The sequence below is a fragment of the Diadema setosum genome, unplaced genomic scaffold (genome assembly GCF_964275005.1).
Source record: "Diadema setosum unplaced genomic scaffold, eeDiaSeto1 scaffold_51, whole genome shotgun sequence".
NCBI classification, from domain to species: Eukaryota; Metazoa; Echinodermata; class Echinoidea; order Diadematoida; family Diadematidae; genus Diadema; species Diadema setosum.
Genome location: NW_027307677.1, coordinates 34,169 through 54,187, shown reverse-complemented (window position 1 = coordinate 54,187; position 20,019 = coordinate 34,169).

The following is a 20,019-nucleotide window of genomic DNA, read 5'->3' as shown; positions in this document are numbered from 1 at the left end:
CAAACAAGAGTTTGTGCCTGCAAACTAACTTTTCATACCAAGTGGTAGCTCAGGTGACGCTGATCGTTATCATTTTAAAGTAGATTGTTCTGATATGTTTTTATGCCGCCGCCAACGAAGTGGCCGGAGGCATTATGTTTTCGGGTCGTCCGTTGGTCCGTCCGTCCGTACGTACGTACGTCCGGACGTCCGTCCCGTTTTGTTTTTGTCGATATTTCAAGAATCGTGTGGTGGTTTTACATCAAACTTGGTATGAGGGTATATCCTGGGGGATAATACTTTGTTTGGATTTTAGGGTCATGGGGTGAAAGGTCAAAGGTCACAGGTTATTTTGTGAAAAAAAGGTTGAAATTTCATGTTTTTCTCCATATCTCGCAAATGGTTAAAGGTATCTTCATGGAACTTAGTGTATATTATATGCTTGTACCGATGGGCAGTGATTATCTAGGAAAGTTATGGGTCATGGGTCAAAGGTCAGGGGGTCAAAGGTCGAGGTCAACTCCTCAAAATATCACTACTTGTATTTATGCAATACCTGAAGGTTTGTTTTCTTAACTTGATGTATGCATGTATTACCAAATATATATTCTGTGGGAAGTTTTTGCCAAAAGGTCAAAAGTCAAAAGGTCAAAGGTCAAGTGAAAGTGCTTAATTGCACTTTTTCCTCCATATCTCGAAAGTAACTCAAGGTATCATCATGAAACTTAGATATTTACGCATGTTCTACCTGACAGTGATTCTCTTTGGAACTGTGAGATCAAAGGTCAAAGGCCAGGCTTAGATAATGCTATTTTACCATTTGATACTGAAATTATACTTTTTCTCAATACCTTGAAAATTACTCAATGCAGAAACTTATAAAAGGGTCAAAAGTCAAGTAAAAATCATCAGTTCCCCAAATACCTGCACTCTGACATGTTAATCATTCATCCAATTATTGAACCTAGTTCTACGAAAGTGAACATTCAGCACATTTGTGGCAAACCTGCCATTTCAATATTTTGCCAATTGTGTGAAACTGTCATCACACATTGTCAAGACATTGATTTGTGGCAAACCTGTCATTTTAATATTTTGCCAATTGCGTGAAACTGTCATCACACATTGTCAAGACATTGTACTATAGACCTATTAGGAGAACCATGCATTATGGCGGAGGTATAACAGTCGCCGTAGCGACATTTCTAGTTTTTTATACTAAGCTGTCAACAGTTATCAATGTTATGGTTTCTTGAAAAGAAATTGTGATATCTCCGTATGTTTTAGGCTTCATTTTATTTATCTATAATCAAGTCAAATCTTGATTGATAATTTGATGTATTTTTAGAATTTCTTGTATTGCTGTCTATCATAATACCGTCCTTGTTTAAACCATATTGAGGGTTTATTTATTCATTTATTTTTTTTTTTGGGGGGGGGGGGGGTGGAGCTCATTTTAGTGTTTGGGTAAGGCCCGATCTTTGATTTAAAAACAGAAATGCTTCTGTATCAAAGATATGCTTTTGTACTTGTATGTTACTCTGCTGTTGTAGAAACGTGAATGATGATGGCATATGTGTAATAATATCTGATCCGTACATGTCCTTGAAAGCCCTTCTGATCCCAGCACCCCCTCCCCGAAAAATCCGACATGGCGGCAATTTCTCAAAGTTGCCTTTAAAGGTAGGGAATCCCATTTGCATGCCTCAAATGAAGAGTTGTATAAATACAGTGGTATGTTGAAGAGAGTATCATTTTAGAAACTCCCATAAAGTATTGAAAGTGGAAGGTAACATTTAGTGCATTTTTTGACCGTTAGATTTTGAATTGAATTTTTTTCGGGGCTCACCGTAAATTCCAGTACAATACTAGGCTACCTTTGCAGACCCATGCACTGCATGTGTGTCCATCATGTATATTTTGTGAAGAAAGTTCATCAAAACTTACAAACATTTCTATATACATTCTTGCCACACACTCTATGAGTTATTACATCAGCTCTTATACTTTTAGATTTGTGTTTATAGATAAAAAATACAGAAGACTGCAACAAAAAGGCTTAAGTGTTAGTTTGAAATTAAAATAATACATTTAATTTGCCGCAATAAACTTTGTAAGCTTTGATGGCATGCAATCTTGAAGTTTTTGAGTGATTGATCCAAATTTTGTTTTAAACTTTCTATAGCATGGTTGTTTCAAGCTTCTACCTCTATTTGAAAGACATTTTTTGCTTCATCTCATCTGCTCCAGAACAATCTACTTTGAAATAATAGCGATCGGCGTCACCTGAGCTACCACTTGGTATGAAAAGTTAGTTTGCAGGCACAAACTCTTGTTTGTCAAAAAAGTCTGCGCACACCAAAACTACTACACGCACCACTGACACTGCTACAAGCGCCAGTGCCAGTGGTGCGTGTAGTAGTCTTGGCGCGTGGAGACTCTCTTTACGACCAACAAGGTCTTGTCACAGCTAAAGTGGAAATTTTAACATAGTGAGTTTTCAAGTTTGAGACTTTATAACTCCTGAACCGCATATGGTACTGACCCCTAATTTTCTCCAAATATTAATTATATGTTAAACAAAATTCTTAAAAATGTTTCAAGATAATCCTTCAGTCTTTTTCTGATTTATGCTGAATCAAGCATTTTCATGATTTTCCTTTTTTCAGAAAAATATCAAAAAATGAGGATTTTTCCTTAAAATCTCAATCCAGTTATCACAATCTCCCACAAAAATGGTATCAACTTGTAGGAAATGTTATTATCTTTCATATGATATCACACTTGTTAAAATCTGATGTTTTTATCAAATTCTATCTTTCAAATAGCAAATTCAGTAAATATGGCGGCCATCTTGGACGCCATTTTGGATTTGGAGGCTTTTGCAACAAATTTTTTGAGGTAGACCAGTGGTATGTTGTTTGTTACAATAGAAATTTGAAAATAAGCATGGTCTACTTAGTTTGTATAAAAGAAAGAGTGGAACTCACTCGTTAAGTAAGCGAGTTTTTAGGGATTGGCCCTCCGGTTATTATGACATTCATTAATTTCGGGAGCTGCGTCTGGCGGCCATGTTGGATTTTCGCAATAAAAAAGAAACTGATTCTAATTTTAATCCACTGAATCTTATTTCTCTTACCATTTGTCATCAAATAGAGTAAAAAAAAAAACCATCCCCAGACAAATCTTAACCACAGAAGGCATTTGTAGGTCCTCTGGCGGCCATTTTGGATTTTTGGCGGCCATCTTGGATTCGGGACAGATTTCAAGATGGCGCAGAAGCTTATTTTGTTAAGTATGGTCTAAAGTACCAGAATCAAGTGAGAAAACCTTGACTGGAAAAAAAAGGCAGTTTTTGCCTGGCTCTGCCCTGTCTATATTGTCATGTCTGACAGTCCCAACGCCCATGACAATGACCATAGCCCCGTGGATACTTCAATGTGTCTCCAGAGTTTATCACTTCAAGTCAAACACCTCTCGAAAGAAGTGAATGATCTTCGGGTGCTCGTCAATGCACTAACTCCACAAAATAATGAAAGTGACCGGCATGTAACCGAGAGAATCAATGGCCTTACTGCTTCAACGGGGGAGCATCAAACATCTGCCCAATATCCTAGCGCTGACGAACAACTGAGAGCTTACCGTGACAAACACAAAGTACAACATGCCTCGGTAATCACACCCCAATCTGTGACTTCAGAAGGAGCCTCCCTTCTGATCACTGGTGACTCAATGACAAAAAAAGATAGTACCTTCGAGATTATCAAAGCGACGACGAGTTGCTAGCAAATCCCTCCCCGGTGCGCGGATAGAGGATGCGTTTGAGGCAACATGTGCAGCGGCCAATCAACATCAGCCTGATGAAATACTCCTCCATCTGGGGACGAATAATCTACCCCATGACGACGACAACGAGGTGATTGCCAAATTAGCATCTCTGGCTGACCAGATAGTCGAGGAGACTAGTGCTTCTACCATCACACTCTCATCGATCATACATCGCGCAAATGAAACAACAAAGGAATTCAGCAAAGTGGAAGATGTGAACAGAGGTCTCAAACTTCTAGCCAATAAGCACGGCTGCTCATTCATCGACAACAGCAACATCGACCCTCGCTCACACCTGTCGGTAGATGGCGTACATCTAAATGGCTTCGGCATTCGTGCTCTCGCTATAAACTACATAGCACACATTCGCGGAAACACGATGCGTACCACCGATGAGTCATCGGCGAGTTTTTGGCAGCACCATCATCAGAAATTCCGTCGGAGACAGAAAGGGAGGGTATTCCCTCGCGATTGGATGGGCAGTCTGGAGACCGCCAAAAGACTGCTGAACCCCAACCACTGAACTCTGATGGTCAAGTATACATGTATGAACACCTAGTAGATGGTCACACTCCAAATACAGATTTATGTGGGCTGAAAATACGTCACCCTAATGTTAACTCGCTCCCCAGTATAAGTCGTGAGATTAAAGCAACTCATTTGATTAGTACCCATCTGAACAATTTTACCGGATTGAAAGTAGCCAAATTATTGTTTGTAGCCTTCTGCCCAAAATAGATGAAATTCGATATATTTTGATATTTGATTTTTATATTTTGTGCATTTCTGAAACGTGGCTCCATGAACAAATTGGAGATCATGAGATTCTGATAGAGGGTTATAATATTATAAGAAAAGACCGTGTGTGTAAAAGAGGAGGAGGTGTTTGTTTATATGTTAGAAGTTCTTTAACTACAACCGATAAAAGTGATTTTGTTGAGGAATATGATATTGAGTCAGTATTAATTGAACTGAAATGTAAGAAAATGAATTTATTGGTAAGTTGCATATACCGCTCCCCTAATGCTGGAAATGAGTTTTTTGAAATATGTACCAGTGTGTTTGAGAAATTATTAATGGATAACAAGGAATTTATTATTTTGGGTGATTTTAATGTTGATTATAGTGGTGGAAATAACTCACCAATCCATGCATTAGAATGTCTTTTCTCTTTACATCAGCTTGTCCACAAGCCAACACGCGTTACCGCCTCCTCTTCTACGTGTATTGACCTTATACTTACTACAATACCTGAGAGCCATATTATAACTGATGTTGCACAGATCTCGCTAAGTGATCATTACATGATTTTCACCTGTGTTAAGTGTTCAGCTAGAAACTCAGGCCATAAATTGGCCCGTTTCAGAGATTTCAGTGAATTTAATTGTGATGATTTTGTCAATGATATATGTAACTGTGATGTTTTGACAAATCATCAAGATTTTTCATCTCAAATTATTTGTGATGATATTTGGCAAAATTGGATAAATGCATTTCTGAAAATATGTGATAAACATGCACCAATTAAATATATTCGAATAAAGAATAGATATAACCCATGGATAACATCAGAAATTATTGGTATGATGTATAAGAGAGATTACCTTAAACGTAAGGCTATATGTGCTATTTCTTTGAATGAATATCGAAAACAAAGAAACATTGTCACTGATGCAATTCGTAAATCAAAGAAAATGTATTTAGCATCAGTTTCTGAAACGTATAAAAACAACCCTAAGAAACTTTGGAAGGAATTACATAGAGCCACGGGTAATTCGAAGTATCGTAATAGTGTTCATAATGAAATAAGTTCTGATAAATTGAATTTTTTTGTAAATGTTGGGCAGAAAATTTTTAACTCTTTTGATAATACATCATTATGTTGGAAAAACACGAAATGTCTTTACGAATTTAGATTCTCTGATATACAAGAGGATGATGTACTAAAATTTTTACGTGAACTGCCCAAAGATAGTAATTTAGATATTTTAGATATAGGTAGTAAACTTTTGAATATTGCCGCATTATATATATCTAAAACTTTGACTGGTATTTTTAATTGTTCGTTAAAGAGTGGACTTGTAGTTGAAGATTGGAAATTCGCCCGTGTCACCCCTATCTACAAAGGGAATGGAGATAAAGAAGTTTTGTCAAATTACAGACCGATCTCGGTTGCCTCTCATGTTGCAAAAATTCTTGAGAAATTTGTCCAAAAGCAGTTCATTTCTTATTTACTTCATCACGAACTGATTACTGTTGAACAGTCAGCATTTTTACAATATCATTCAACTGTTACATGCTTGCACAGAGTAATTGATGACTGGCTTGAAGCTTTAAATGCCCGTGAAGTAGTGGCAGTGTGTTTCCTAGATAATAGGTATATCCAAATGTTTTGATGCAATTTCGCATGATTTACTACTTTTGAAATTGCAATATCATGGAGTTTATGGCACTGAATTATGCTGGTTTGAGAGTTACCTGAAAGGAAGGAAACAAGCAGTATGTTTGAATGGAAAGCTATCAAAGCCAAACAAAGTAACAATAGGAATTCCTCAAGGTGGAGTTCTTGGACCCATACTCTTTTTGCTCTTTATCAATGATATCACTCAGAGTGTTCATTCGGGTATCTGTAATATATACGCTGACGACGTTGCAATTTACAGCTATGGGAAAAATGTGAATGATGTTGAAATAAGGCTTCAAGCCTGTATTGATGAAATATATAGCTGGTATAGAAATAACAGATTGAAAATCAATGCTGATAAAACAAATGTAATGGTTGTATCCTCACGTTGTAAACCTAATTTGAAGGATTTAAATGTGAATCTAAATGGAATCAGACTTAAACAAGTCGATTGTGTAAAATATTTGGGTGCTAATATAGACAGTCATTTGACTTGGGACAATCATGTAAAACAGCTGTGTAAAAGCTTAGTGTTTTCCTTACGACGACTTAGTAGCACCCTTGACACTCGGTTACTTAACATCCTATACAAGTCTACCATTCAACCGTGTTTTGATTATGCTTGTTCTGTGTGGGGAAACTGCTCCGCAAAAAAATCGCGAATCTATACGACGCATTGAAAAAAGAGCTGCCCGTGTAGTTTCCAAACAGTTTGGCCATGGTGATATAAACGTGACTGAATTGTTTAAGCAATTGAAATGGCAAAGCCTAGAAACCCGACGTGATTATTTTCTTTGTATGCTCATGTATCAATGCATTCACGGTACAGCACCAGTTTGGCTTTGCAATGAAGTAGAAATGTATTTTGATAGACATGGCCTAAACACAAGAAATGCAAATTCGTTAAATGTAGTATACCGAAGCCAAACAATGAAATGTTTAAACAATCTTTCAGATACTCGGGCTCCATTGCCTGGAATTCTCTTCCCACTGAATTGCAAAATGCAACAACTCTTTTTACTTTTAAAAGGTTTTATAAACGTACCTTTTTTTAAGACATACATTGTGAAATAACAGTTCTTAGTTATTCAATGATTTGAAATGTATGTATACAGCCGTCACTACATTTTTATTTTGCCTATGTCGTGTATTTGTATATTCAATGCGGATTGTAAACTTCTTTTCTTTTATTTTAATTTTGTGAGCTTTTCCTGCACGGGGATTCCTTGGATATTTCATTATGTATGATTTTATTTTTTCATTGATTGATTGATTAATAATTGTTATAATGGTTATTTTGAACTGCCGGGCTGTCACGTTTTACCAGTCACCTACCACATTTCATCTCTGTATTTCAGTAGGCCTATACATAGAAATGGAGGTTTGTTGTGTCGCTTTTTTTTTTTTTTTTTGGACAAGTTTATGTATATGTATAATGCCATCGCCAGTGTCGTATTACTGTATATTGTTGTGTTTCTAGAATGTGTATTATGTATGTGTGCATTGTTTATGTGAGTATATTTGCCTGTGATATGTGATCTTGTGTTGTATCACTGCATGTGGTGCGAGTGTATGCTCGAGTGAGTTTTGTGTGTGGGCGTGTGTGGTGTGTCTGTGATGGCGTGTCTGTGATGGTGTGCGTGTGCGTGTGTCTGTTATAGTGTGCCTGTGCGTGTGTATTTGGGTGTGTGTGTGTGTGTGTGTGTGCGCTTGTGTGTATGTGTGTAACTGAGCGTGCCGTGTGTGAACTGTAGGTTTGACAGAGTGCCTGGTGCTGTATAAATGGGGTTGCTGAAAACTGCGTGTTTCAGTCTTGTGTGTATTGACTCTGTTTGGTGCGAATAGTGGGTAGCATATACGCCAAAACTCTTTTTCTTTTTCTTTTTTCTTTTTTTTTTTTTACGAATTGTGCATTTGTATCCCAGTCCGGCAGTCCTTTTTGTTCTAAATCGGTTGAAAATTATTTTTTTTTTTCTCGCTTTTTGATAGTGTCTCTTTTATAGTATCCCCTGTGCAGGAAAATGCATTGTTTTTACACAGGACTTCGATGTAAAACAGCTTTTAGCTGATCGTTTTTATCCTGTATAAATATGTTTCAATAAATAAATAAATAAATAAATTGAAAATGGCGAACAACAAACAAATAAACACATACCAGCTAGATAAAGAATACAATTGTTTCGAACATTATAGACTGCAGTTTTAGAATCCTCAGTATGAGACGAAAAGATAACTCTGTTATACGATCCATGTATTTATTTTCTTGTTCATGTGAGAACATACAAAATAAGAGACAGCAGGTCGTCAGCATGCCTATATACGCAATAGCCCGGCATAAAGCGCCAGAGAAAGATTGCCTAGAGGCTATCCTTATTTTTGCTCCTAAACTTGATCCTACTTGTGCTTACAGAATACCACTTATCTTAAGATCTCATTAACATCTAATTACATTTAATTAACATATCAAGTTACGTCCCTATCCTAAACTGGGAGAGAAATAAGGATCGCTGACGTCACTATACTATTTCTCCTCCTACGCGCGGTGTTACAAAATACCAATCGCGTATTTAGGAGCGAGAGCTGTCCTAGGATCCTTACAGAATATCACCCCCGGTTGACAATGACAATGTCAACCGGTGTTTTAGTCAAATGCGTACGCGGGCGCACGGCGCGAGTTTCCTATAGGGACCTGCGCTATCGACTCCTCTTTGGCGCTTACGCTTTGGCCCATTTCCCCGAGTCCGAAGAAGTCCGATTCACTGTAGTCAGTGGTCCTGGGGGCGGGGGGAGGGGAAGGGTGGCAAGGTCAAGACCCCCCCCCCCCCCCCCCCCCCCCCCGACGGGAAGAATCTAAGGGCGGAATCTTTGGGAATTGAAATTCAGGAGTGTTGTGACTTTTTTTTTCGATTTTTTTTTTTTTTTGACGAACCAAAAGTGTGTGTGTGTGTGGGGGGGGGGGGCTGCAGCCCCCCAACCCCCCCCCCCCGCTTCCGCGGCCCCTGACAATAACAAACACATATGCACGCACCCTGGCATTACTACAGACTGCGCGATGCGCAAAGAAGACAACGAAGGCAACGTTACTTAGTAACACCTACGCACACTCCTGATGACAGCTCAACTTCGGTAATCTTCAATAATAATATATAATAATAATATATAATAATAATCAATGCTAACGGTGTTCGGCAGTATCATCAACAGCGCCATCTACACTACCGGGACTATGCCCCTTTAAATAAGATAGACAAGGGGGAAAATACTGAGCAACAAGTACTATACAATATGCATGCCGTAGCTGCTAACAAGATATTGCTTTAATTTTCGTTGGAATGAGGCTATAAAGTGGTGCAGCTTGTAAGTTCCGTAGGGAGTTCATTCCAGCTCTTAGGCCAAGTGAACATATAGTTGTTGTTGTTTTTTTCGCAAAAGTTTGTTCGGGTACGTGGAAGGTGATACGCATAACGTTGGCGGGTTGGATAATCAAGAACTGTATAGTTTCTTGTAAACATTTGAGAAAATGCATCTGGTAATTTGCCAGTTGAAAATTGAAACATAAACAGGCAAACGTTGTAAGAAAATAACTCAGGAATTTTCAAAATTTTATTGGTCACAAAAAGTTCATTCGTGTGCGATAAGTATCCAGTGTGGCTTACATATCTAATAGCGCGTTTTTGCACAATAAATAACGAATCGATAAGGTTTTTAGAAGCATTTCCCCTCGCCAGAATCCCATTATTAAGATAGGGAGATATCAAAGTTGAATATACTCTGTAGAATATTACATGGAAAATAATAACTAAGTTTGTTTAGAACCCCTGTATTTCTAGCAATAATTCTACTTACATAACCAACATGGGTTCTCCAAGATAAATCACTATCAATGTAAAGACCCAAAAATTTTGTACTATTGACCTGTGAAAAATCAGTGTTGTTGATCTTGACAGAGATAGGTAGTACATGTGGGGAATTACTAAACAAAATGTAATGAGTTTTTTCAATGTTTAAGGTAAGTTTGTTTGCAAAAATCCAAGATTGAACAGAAACAAGTTCTTCATTTATTATGTTTATATGCTCATCAGGATTTTGATGAGAAAAGAACAAATTTGTATCGTCTGCAAAACAAACGAAGGAAAGGATCTTAGATGAGTTCTGAATATCGTTAATATACAAAATAAAAAGAAGTGGACCTAACAGGGAACCCTGAGGAACACCGCAAGAAATTAACTTAGGTTGGGAATTGCGACCGTGGATACTTACAAATTGTTTTCTATTTGTCAGATAATCAGAAAACCATTCTAGCGCCTTACCCCGAATTCCGTAATGATTTAACTTATAAAGTAAAATATCATGATCTATTGTATCAAACGCCTTTGAAAAATCAAGAAAAAACACCAACAGCATGAGATACATCATCTATAGCATGAGCTATCTTATCAATAAACTTGAGTAATGCGTGAGTTGTACTATGTTTTTTGCGAAATCCAAATTGAGAATCAGTAAAAATTTTTGACTGAAGAAGAAAATTAAGGGTACGTTTATACACAAGTCTTTCGAGTATCTTTGAAAAGGAAGTTAAAAGAGAAATAGGACGACAATTATTAAAATCTTTTCGACCTTTTTTAAAAATGGGAACATCTCTGGTGACTTTCATTTACAAGGAACTTTACCACTAGATGAGGATTGATTTGAAATAAAAGTAAGAGGTGAAATTATTTCATGAATCACTTTTTTTACAAAAAAAAATAATAATTCACTGTGCAGACACAGTTATAATTGCCAAGATACACTTTTCTCTTTCCACTACAAAGTTATATTACGTGACTCGTGTCCATACATAGCATGCATACATAAGTACTATGTATATCATTTCTCTATATGAAAATCAATCTACACAGATTTTTTTTTTTCAATTAGCATGAACAATAGTACAACAAAAACGAGACTGCACATATGAACTTCCACCCTAACTCACGTTTACACTGATGCGCTTCGTAGCTGCATCTATCCTATTTGGGTACACAATTTAATATGTATCAAATGATTTGTAAAGAAGTATAGGTCATTATGCTTTTCCAGGGGCCGCCCTCAATCTCAAGCTTCAGTTTAAAATGACGGTCTCCTGCATTTTGTATGCATTGATTTGATTGAGTCATTAATGATTTTCCAATTGTCCTTGTATGATTAGAACTCATCTATACAATATATCACTATTGGTACATTATATCATATCTATTATACTATCATATATTTGCATTCAGTTTGTGTTGGATATAATCTGAATAGTATTGGAAAATAATATTACGTTGTATGTACTTTGTAGAAAATGCAATAATAAATTAAATCAAATTGAATCAAACACGCTCTTTCTATGATAATGAAAACGGATGGCTAATAACTGATCAGTGGGAATCAGTGAGAATGCCGGCTGATGATTGTTCCAATCCTTGTGGTTCTCATTTAAGAGTATATTATATATCTATTGTTGTGTGAACATTTTTTGCTTAAGAATGGTCTCATATTCAAGAAATGTGTAGTTTAATGTTTCCAGGATAGCATGTCTGTTCAATGACGGGGAAATAAAAACTGCACATTATTTGAAAATGAGACCATTCTGACGCAAATTTCACACAATTGATATATAATGTACTCTTAAATGAATCCCACAAGAATTGGAACAATCATCCCCCAGCATTCCCACTGATCAGTTACTAGCCATCCCCTTTAAGCATATCGTTGAACAATCAATATGAAATCCAAATAATGACTCTATGTGCAAAGCTCTTGAATATCTGAGAATATGCACTGAATTCAAGTATCCACCTCAAAGATTCCCAAATTAGGAAAACAAAAAACACACATTTTACCTAGATACACGCCTGTATGGATATCACATGACAGTTGGGCTTTTCATTTGCATATCAGCGTGACCCAATTATAACACTAGAAAGTTCAACATTAATTAAATAATCGCATGAGCAGCAGAATACTTATACGTTAAGCAACTAACTCATCGGACAAACAAACAAGTAAAATGCATGGATGTTATTGAAATTGATACCAAGATTGAATGAAACAAATGGGCCAAGGGGGAAAACACTTAAAATGAAATTTTAAAGAGTCATTGCAAGAGAGCTTCTTTAAATAAAATAAAGAAACACAAAACCGTTGATGCATTCCTAAAACTTGTTGATGGTACTCACCACGGACAGTGACAAGGGTGCTGTTGTCGATTGGGTTATTGTCTAAGTAAACACGGCAGATGTACCTGCCGGTGTCTTTGAGTTTGATAGGTTTCGTAAACACCAGACTGTAATCTTCTGTTATGTTGAGGGATCCTTCTTCAATCATCCTGCCAGCTCTTACTCCATTGGACAACACTATCAAGTCCTCGGTAGAATCATCTGTCATGCAGAGAGACAATACAAGAGGGGCGTAATTACGCCCAATGCCAATAGGAGATGCGTTGTCATTGCAAACTGTTGTTATAACAGCAAGAACATCACAAGGGATCTCACAAGTTACTCTGTGTGCGCTGCACTGTCAACTGAAAAAAAGAAAAGAAAAAAAGATTCAATCGTACTTTCCTGAAATAGCAGCACACTGGTAGGATTACTTTATTAAACAATCTCAACGAAACAGGTTCGCTGTGAAGTGAAACATAGACGGCGCATAGAAATCACCACTCATTTTGAATGGCAATGTGCTTACATTGAAGAAAGCCTCCTTTCCCAGAATCCATTCAATTCAAATCAACTTCAAATCTATTTCACTTTTCGACAAAAAACATAACACTTCACTTTCTTTTATTGTACCAAAGATAATTTAAGCTATATAAAGTGCAATTAACTGAATTTACAGCGATTGCGATGTATAATGTTTGTAGTGTGAAAGCCCCCCAGATAGAGAGAAAGACCTAAAGATAAAAAAAAAAATAAATAAAAAAATAACCCCAAGAGATCCAGGGGGTCTCACGCTCACCCGAGTATGTCAAGTTCACCTTTCAGGCAGTCAGTAATCTGAATTACACCCAGCTCTACTAAAATTTTACAAGGGGGGGGGGGGGGGGAGGGCACTCATTGATCCACCATAAACTTACTCATAGTTTTAATTTAGCTTTATTATTTCGTGTTACAGATAAGAATATCCCCTGAAATATTCCTTCTATTTGGGGGGGGGGGGGGGAGTTTGGGCCCCCTAGGGCTCCCATGGGAGAATGTTGCCCATTTGAACAAAACTAGATCATATACCAACTAGGGATGCTACCTGCCAAGGTTGGTAAAAATCCATCATGGGGTTTACAAGAAGAAGATAAGAATATATTATTTAGGCCCATATTTTGACCTCCCCACCCTCTAGATCCGCCATGAACAAACTTGAAAGTACACTTCCTCATAGTACTAACTTAGCTCTATCACGTTTTGGTTCTATAGAAAATGATTTTTAAAAAATGGGGTGTTTGGGGGCCCCCTGGGGCCCCTTGGTGGGGCAGGGTGTCCATTCTAAGAAATTTAGATCCTAACCCCATGGTGATGCTACCTGCCAATGAAAATTTATCATTATGTTCTAAAGAAGATGAAAATGTACGATTTCGGTCCCCATTTGGACCTCCCCTCCCCCCCCCCCCCCTCCCCGTCCTCAAGGGGGGGGGGGGCATCCCTAGATCCGCAATGAACAAACTTGAAAGTACAGTCATTAATGTACTAACTCATAGTACTAACTTAGCTCTATCACTTTTTGGTTCTAGAGAAAATGATTTAAAAAAAATAGGGGTGTTTGGGGCCCCCTGTGGGCCCCTTGGTGGTGCATGGTGTTAGGGTTAGGATGTAGATCCTAACCCCATGGTGATGCTACACACAGAGAAATTACGGTTCTAATATCGTTGTAACACCAGCGGCTCCATTTAGGGTTCTATTTTTGGGGGTGCTTATTTAGCACCCTATATTTAACACCATATATGGTGCATATTTGCACCCCTTCATTGGGTTCTCTTTTGCACCCAATAGGGTTCATATCGTTGTAACACCAGCGGCTCCATTTAGGGTTCTATTTTTGGGGGTGCTTATTTAGCACCCTATATTTAACACCAGATATGGTACATATTTGCACCCCTCCATTGGGTTCCCTTTCTGCACCCCATAGGGTGAACAAAAATTCAGTTGCAAATTTGCACCCTTTCTGGTTCATATCGTTGTAACACCAGCGGCTCCATTTAGGGTTCTATTTTGGGGGGTTCTTATTTAGCACCCTATATTCAACACCCTATAAGGTGCAAATATGGACCTCTATACAGGGTTCCCCTTCTGCACCTCATACCTGCACCCATTATGGTTCATACTGTTATTGTTGTAATTTTGCACCCTATGGGGTGATAAAGTCACCGCAATATAGGATGCAATACAATTTGCACACGTCTCTATTTAGGGTTACCTTTCTGCACCCCATATGGTGAAAATTATAACCTTTTTTTTAAAACCAAAATAATCATATACTGGATGCATTCACTGACTTCACAAACAATTACCTAAGGTAACACTCCAGACATGAAGCAAAAATAGCATGCACAGATTTACACACAGTTTCTCAGTCAATTAAATCCACAATCTTTCGAAAACTGAAGTCAGAGACTTCAATTCAACAACAAATAGAACATAAACATGATGAATACAGTGCATACTTACATATAAATTATTAACATTTTATTATATGTCTCATGGAAGAGGGACAAGTTAACAGCGATTTTCTTTTTCATGGTTTACTTTAAAATGAACATCAAATATACATTGTATTTCTACAAATTCTCATACGAGATGCATATTTTGTCATAAAAAGGGCAATGTAAATCAAAAATGTATGAAATTTGGTCAGTACATTGAATAAGAAGAAAAAAATATTCGTTCTTTCCATCAAATGATTACTTTTTCTTCTTTTAAAGGAAGTTACCACATTGACAAAAAGCACTAATTCTTTTTATACAAAAAATCCCTGAAGCTTGTGCAGAGTAATAGTAAACTATGTGACAAATATCTTTCACATTGTCCTTTTACTTCTAGAATGGATCATAGATATGTACCTTGAATTTACCGGTACATCTTACGGTAATCAAAAGCACCTTTATGACGCTCTTAGACATTAACAGCAATATGTCAACTCTGATTTCTCGTACACAAGTTATTGCCAAAACAATGAAGGGTATGGCAAAGTTCTGTCATATATGAAACTCACTACTTGTACTGACATATTCCATCCAATTCCAAGCTTGAGAGCTTGCGAATGTGCCCCATTATACAATTAGTATACTTCACATTTTGTTTTTCATATACAATTACACCAATGATAAGGTGAAAAAAAAAATCAAAAAATGAAGAATGCACATCTAAATTTGGTTACTTTTTTATGCACACAGCTAAAGATATGTCCCAGTTATAAATCTCGGGCAGAATAGCACATCTGAAAACACTTTTCATTGCATCAAATTAACATTAACAATTCCACAGAAAATGTTACCTCAGAAAGGGAAAATAAGGTTAACCAATCAGTGGTATGACAAACTGGACATAAAGAGGAAGGAATATGTCTTCAGTGAGACAAGTTTAAAAACAATTTTTTTTTGTTGATACATGGGTTTTTTTTTTTTTTCCTCCAAGCGATGGAAACAAGAAGCTCATTGTACTCAGTAGACCATAAATGTAATTACACAATGTATGCAGTTTAGCCCCAACATTCAAAATATTGTAAAGAGCAGTCGATTTTTCACATTTATAAAGCAGGTATTGGTATTGGCACCATCACAAGCATAATGATCAGGAGCAAAATATATTATTATTACTATTATCATCATTATTATTCCTATTATTATTATCATCATCATTATTATCATTATTACTATTACCATCAATATTTTACAGAGATTTATGATCATGCATGAGAAATACCTCAAGTGTTGATGTTACAGTCTCACAACTCTCCCAATCTTTTTAACACTTAATTTTCACCAAACCTTACACAAATATATCAGCACTTTATACAACCTACTTAAAGAAAGCTTGAAATTATAATCAGAGTTTGAGGGCAAGTCCACCTTCATATAGACCTACATGTAGATTGAGTGAATGCGCAGCAATAAGCCACTCCGGAGATAGCTCATGTGCACATAGGTACAAATGACCTTTCATTTTTCTCAATTGGTTAGGCACTTCACTCAATGCAAAGTGACATAATGCAGCAGCTTGCCCACCATAGCCATTTATGGAACTCATATTCAAACAAAGAATGAACCTAACCAGTGTAGATGAAGTGACCAGTATGGTTCGTCAATCAACACTTACGGAATCATCTATTTTATTAAGTGCTGTCTTGAATATGTTAACAAACTTTTTTTGTGTGTTAACATTGCCAAATACCAGGCTTGCTGTCAAGCGGATGTACTGGCAGGCACCATTTATAAGGATTCCATGAATAATCCTAGCATTACACATGCTTATCTCAGTGAAATTAAAAAAACCAACCTGTCTCTCGGTACAAATAACCTTTTTCTGCACATGCTCAAACTGGTACCCCAAACTGGCTTATACTATTAGAACACATCAGAAAAAATTGAAAAGCGGACATTCAGTTCAAAAGTTAATCTTTAAATCATTTGTGCAGTCGCAGCAGAGTGAGAAGAGTTTATGATGTCACATACGTAGAACAATTTAAGGAAAACCTAAAAAGAATTTCAATTGTTTTTTTCTTTTAGGAAAAACATGCACATTTACTTGACAAGTCACTAACGTATGTAAGGAATTGATAATAGTTTCTGCCTTCTTAAAGAGTGAAGTCCAGTGTTCTTTTATATGCAAAAAAAAGTAGATATGATATGTTGAGCTTTCTCAGGCTTTGGAACAAACTCTATTTTTTTAATCCTTATATACATAAAGGGTTTGTGAGAAAACCATGCTTTTGTCAAGTGTCACAAAGCTACTCCACTTATGACATTGCATTGCCAGAGATTGCCCAAAATTGACATACATTGTGTGGCTGTCTACTACAAAAAAACAGCAGGCGACTTATTTTTTTGTGTTCCCTACTTAAACAATCAATTCAAAGTGTGCATGTGTTGTTGAAGCACTGAGGCTATCGATGGTGAAGAAATAACTAAAATATGAACAATACAAACTAACCCCATCTAGTATGAAATATAATGGAAAGCATACTTTGAGTATTTCATATCCATTAGCAGATTCATATTTTCATCCATAATCCACCCTCCCCCCCCCCCAAAAAAAAAGAAAAAAAGAAAAAAAAAGATAAAAGTGAATAGAAGTCAAGTTCTTTTTAGACTCTGTTTAAATTTGAAATTTGCTAGTTCGTTCTCTTGTATTTTTCTATTATATATTTCTTTAGAGTATTCTTGTTAATATTCCAGGCCAGTGCATTCTAAGAAAGGGAATAACCTGACAACAGTTTAGAAGACAGAATAGATAGTTACTGTTATCTATGAAATTAGACATTTTCACATATATTTTGCAAAAAAAAAAAAATGCTAATCTTCATTTCATGGAGTGGCTTTATTCTCACCCTCGGCTAAAAACAGGGAGGTGATTACTTTCTGGATTAAAATGGAAAGATGTTTCTAGAGCCATGGTGTTTAGCAATTCTAATGGGGGGGGGGGGGAATTCAATGTGGCCCGTGTCAAATTTTATATGGTTTAAACATACATGACATATAGGAGTCTCATTATTATGCCTCCGCCCTTAATGGTGCCGGAGGCATATGTTTTCAGGTTGCCTGTCTGTCTCCGGGTCTGTACGGATGTATCTACGGAAAAATTGATGGGCTTTCATCAAACCTGGTTCAAGGATACTACATGATGCTGATGATCTTATTGGCTTTTGCACTATATCTACTAAAAGTCAAAGAAAATTTGAAAATAACTTTTTTGCTACTTCTCTAGTCAGGGAAATCGGTGCACTCGTGTGTACTGGTTGGTTGGCACATTCAGTTGGGTACAGCAAGGTTTCATCCTCTGCTTTCACAGGAAAGCCCACTCCCAACTTCTTGTTCTCGTAGTCAAGGTATATCTGCTCCTCTGCTTCAGCAAAATGCAGCATGGTCTTCATAGCTAATGTCATCTTACGTTGCATAAGTCGAAACTCCTCGAGCTCTAGTTTTTGATGCGTTTCTATAGCAGCTGCTTCAGCTGCCAAATAGTATGCCCTTCTGGCCATCACTCTCAGAAGAAGTGGCATGGCTTCCACACTGACTCAACGAGGAACCAGGATTGACATCCTGAACATCTTCCATCTCCAGCTCTGGCATCATATATGGCTCACCAGTCTCTCGAGGTTGACCTGCATCACTCATCCTGAAGACCATCATTGAACTTCATGCATAGTGAACTCGATGATAAATAATCAAACACAGGTCCCTTTGGCCCAGTATGAGACCAAGCTAACACCATGCATCAGCATGGATCAGCAAGGTTCAACCTGTAATTGAATAAAACAAAGTTCAACATACAATCAATATTGGAATATCTACCTGATAAAGTATGGGATCAAGTATTAGTACTTCTGAAGTGATTTACCGTTTACATACCTTGTTTGTGTGACTTATTTTATGTCATGTCTAGCACATGCAACTTCTCCAGTGGATATTATCTAAATTCACATATCGTGTATCATTGCTTATGCTCTGTGATAACAGACATTTTATGTTTATAACACACATTCTATTTTCATTGATAGACAACAAGGAGTCAAGGCCAACCTAAATTTTCTGACTTCAATCTTCATACATGTCTTAAATTCTCCTAAATGAACCAGGAACACTATTTTTCTTCATTAGGCACATCATACATGCCTACATCGTTCTTTCTGTCAACTTCACAGAAACCAATATCCAACTGAGCCTCAACTCGGCTCAAACGTAATAATTCCCATTAACGAAAATGATGCGACTATATCCGGTCACCTATTTACGTACGTACCTTGGTAACTGCGTCCAGCAGCCCCATACGCATAGCGTAATTACGCTATGCATATGGGGCTGGTTGGTCGTAGTTAGTACCTTGGTTGAGGCTTTCCGTATTAACGTGCACTTTCATTGACTTATTCGCTATGCTTTACTGTATGTATGATCGCACTTCTGACATGTTAGTACACATGTACCTCGATACAACTCTTTCGCATCAGTTTTCACCACTCAGCATTCTATGAGCATAATTCACACATATCATCGATTACTGTGAAATATTTTCAACGGAATTACAGTACAATTATCTACTCACAACGTTTGGCTTATCGAAAAGATTAATTCATCATCCAAACCTCACGGTCGTCTGTCCATTCCAAACGAGGAACGTTAGTAGTATGCACGTACGTATACCGCGCGACCTACGGCGTGGCGTGCGCATGCGATTTTAGCTTTGCCATTGACCAAGTGCTCAACGGTCCACGCGTGCACGCATAATACGTGTACTTGTACTCGTTTGCTTTCTCTCTATGATAAGGTCATTGAAATGATATTCTTGATCCCGGCGCGAGAAGAAAAAACAAATGTTTAATTCAAGTAGTATTTTTTTTAGTACAGTATTACTGATGACACTGTCACTCTTTAACAACGTGTAGTTATATTTTCAAATAAAAATATACGATGATATCCAAAAATAGTGTGGCATTTTAAGCAAACACCATTCAACACCCACATGTCAGCTTTCGGGAAAGACTATGGAATGGTTCCAAATTCGAACCCTTAAGACTTGGCTCCCTTTAGGGTTCGGATTTTCACCTCTACATCAATAACGAACCCTATAAGGTGCCACTTA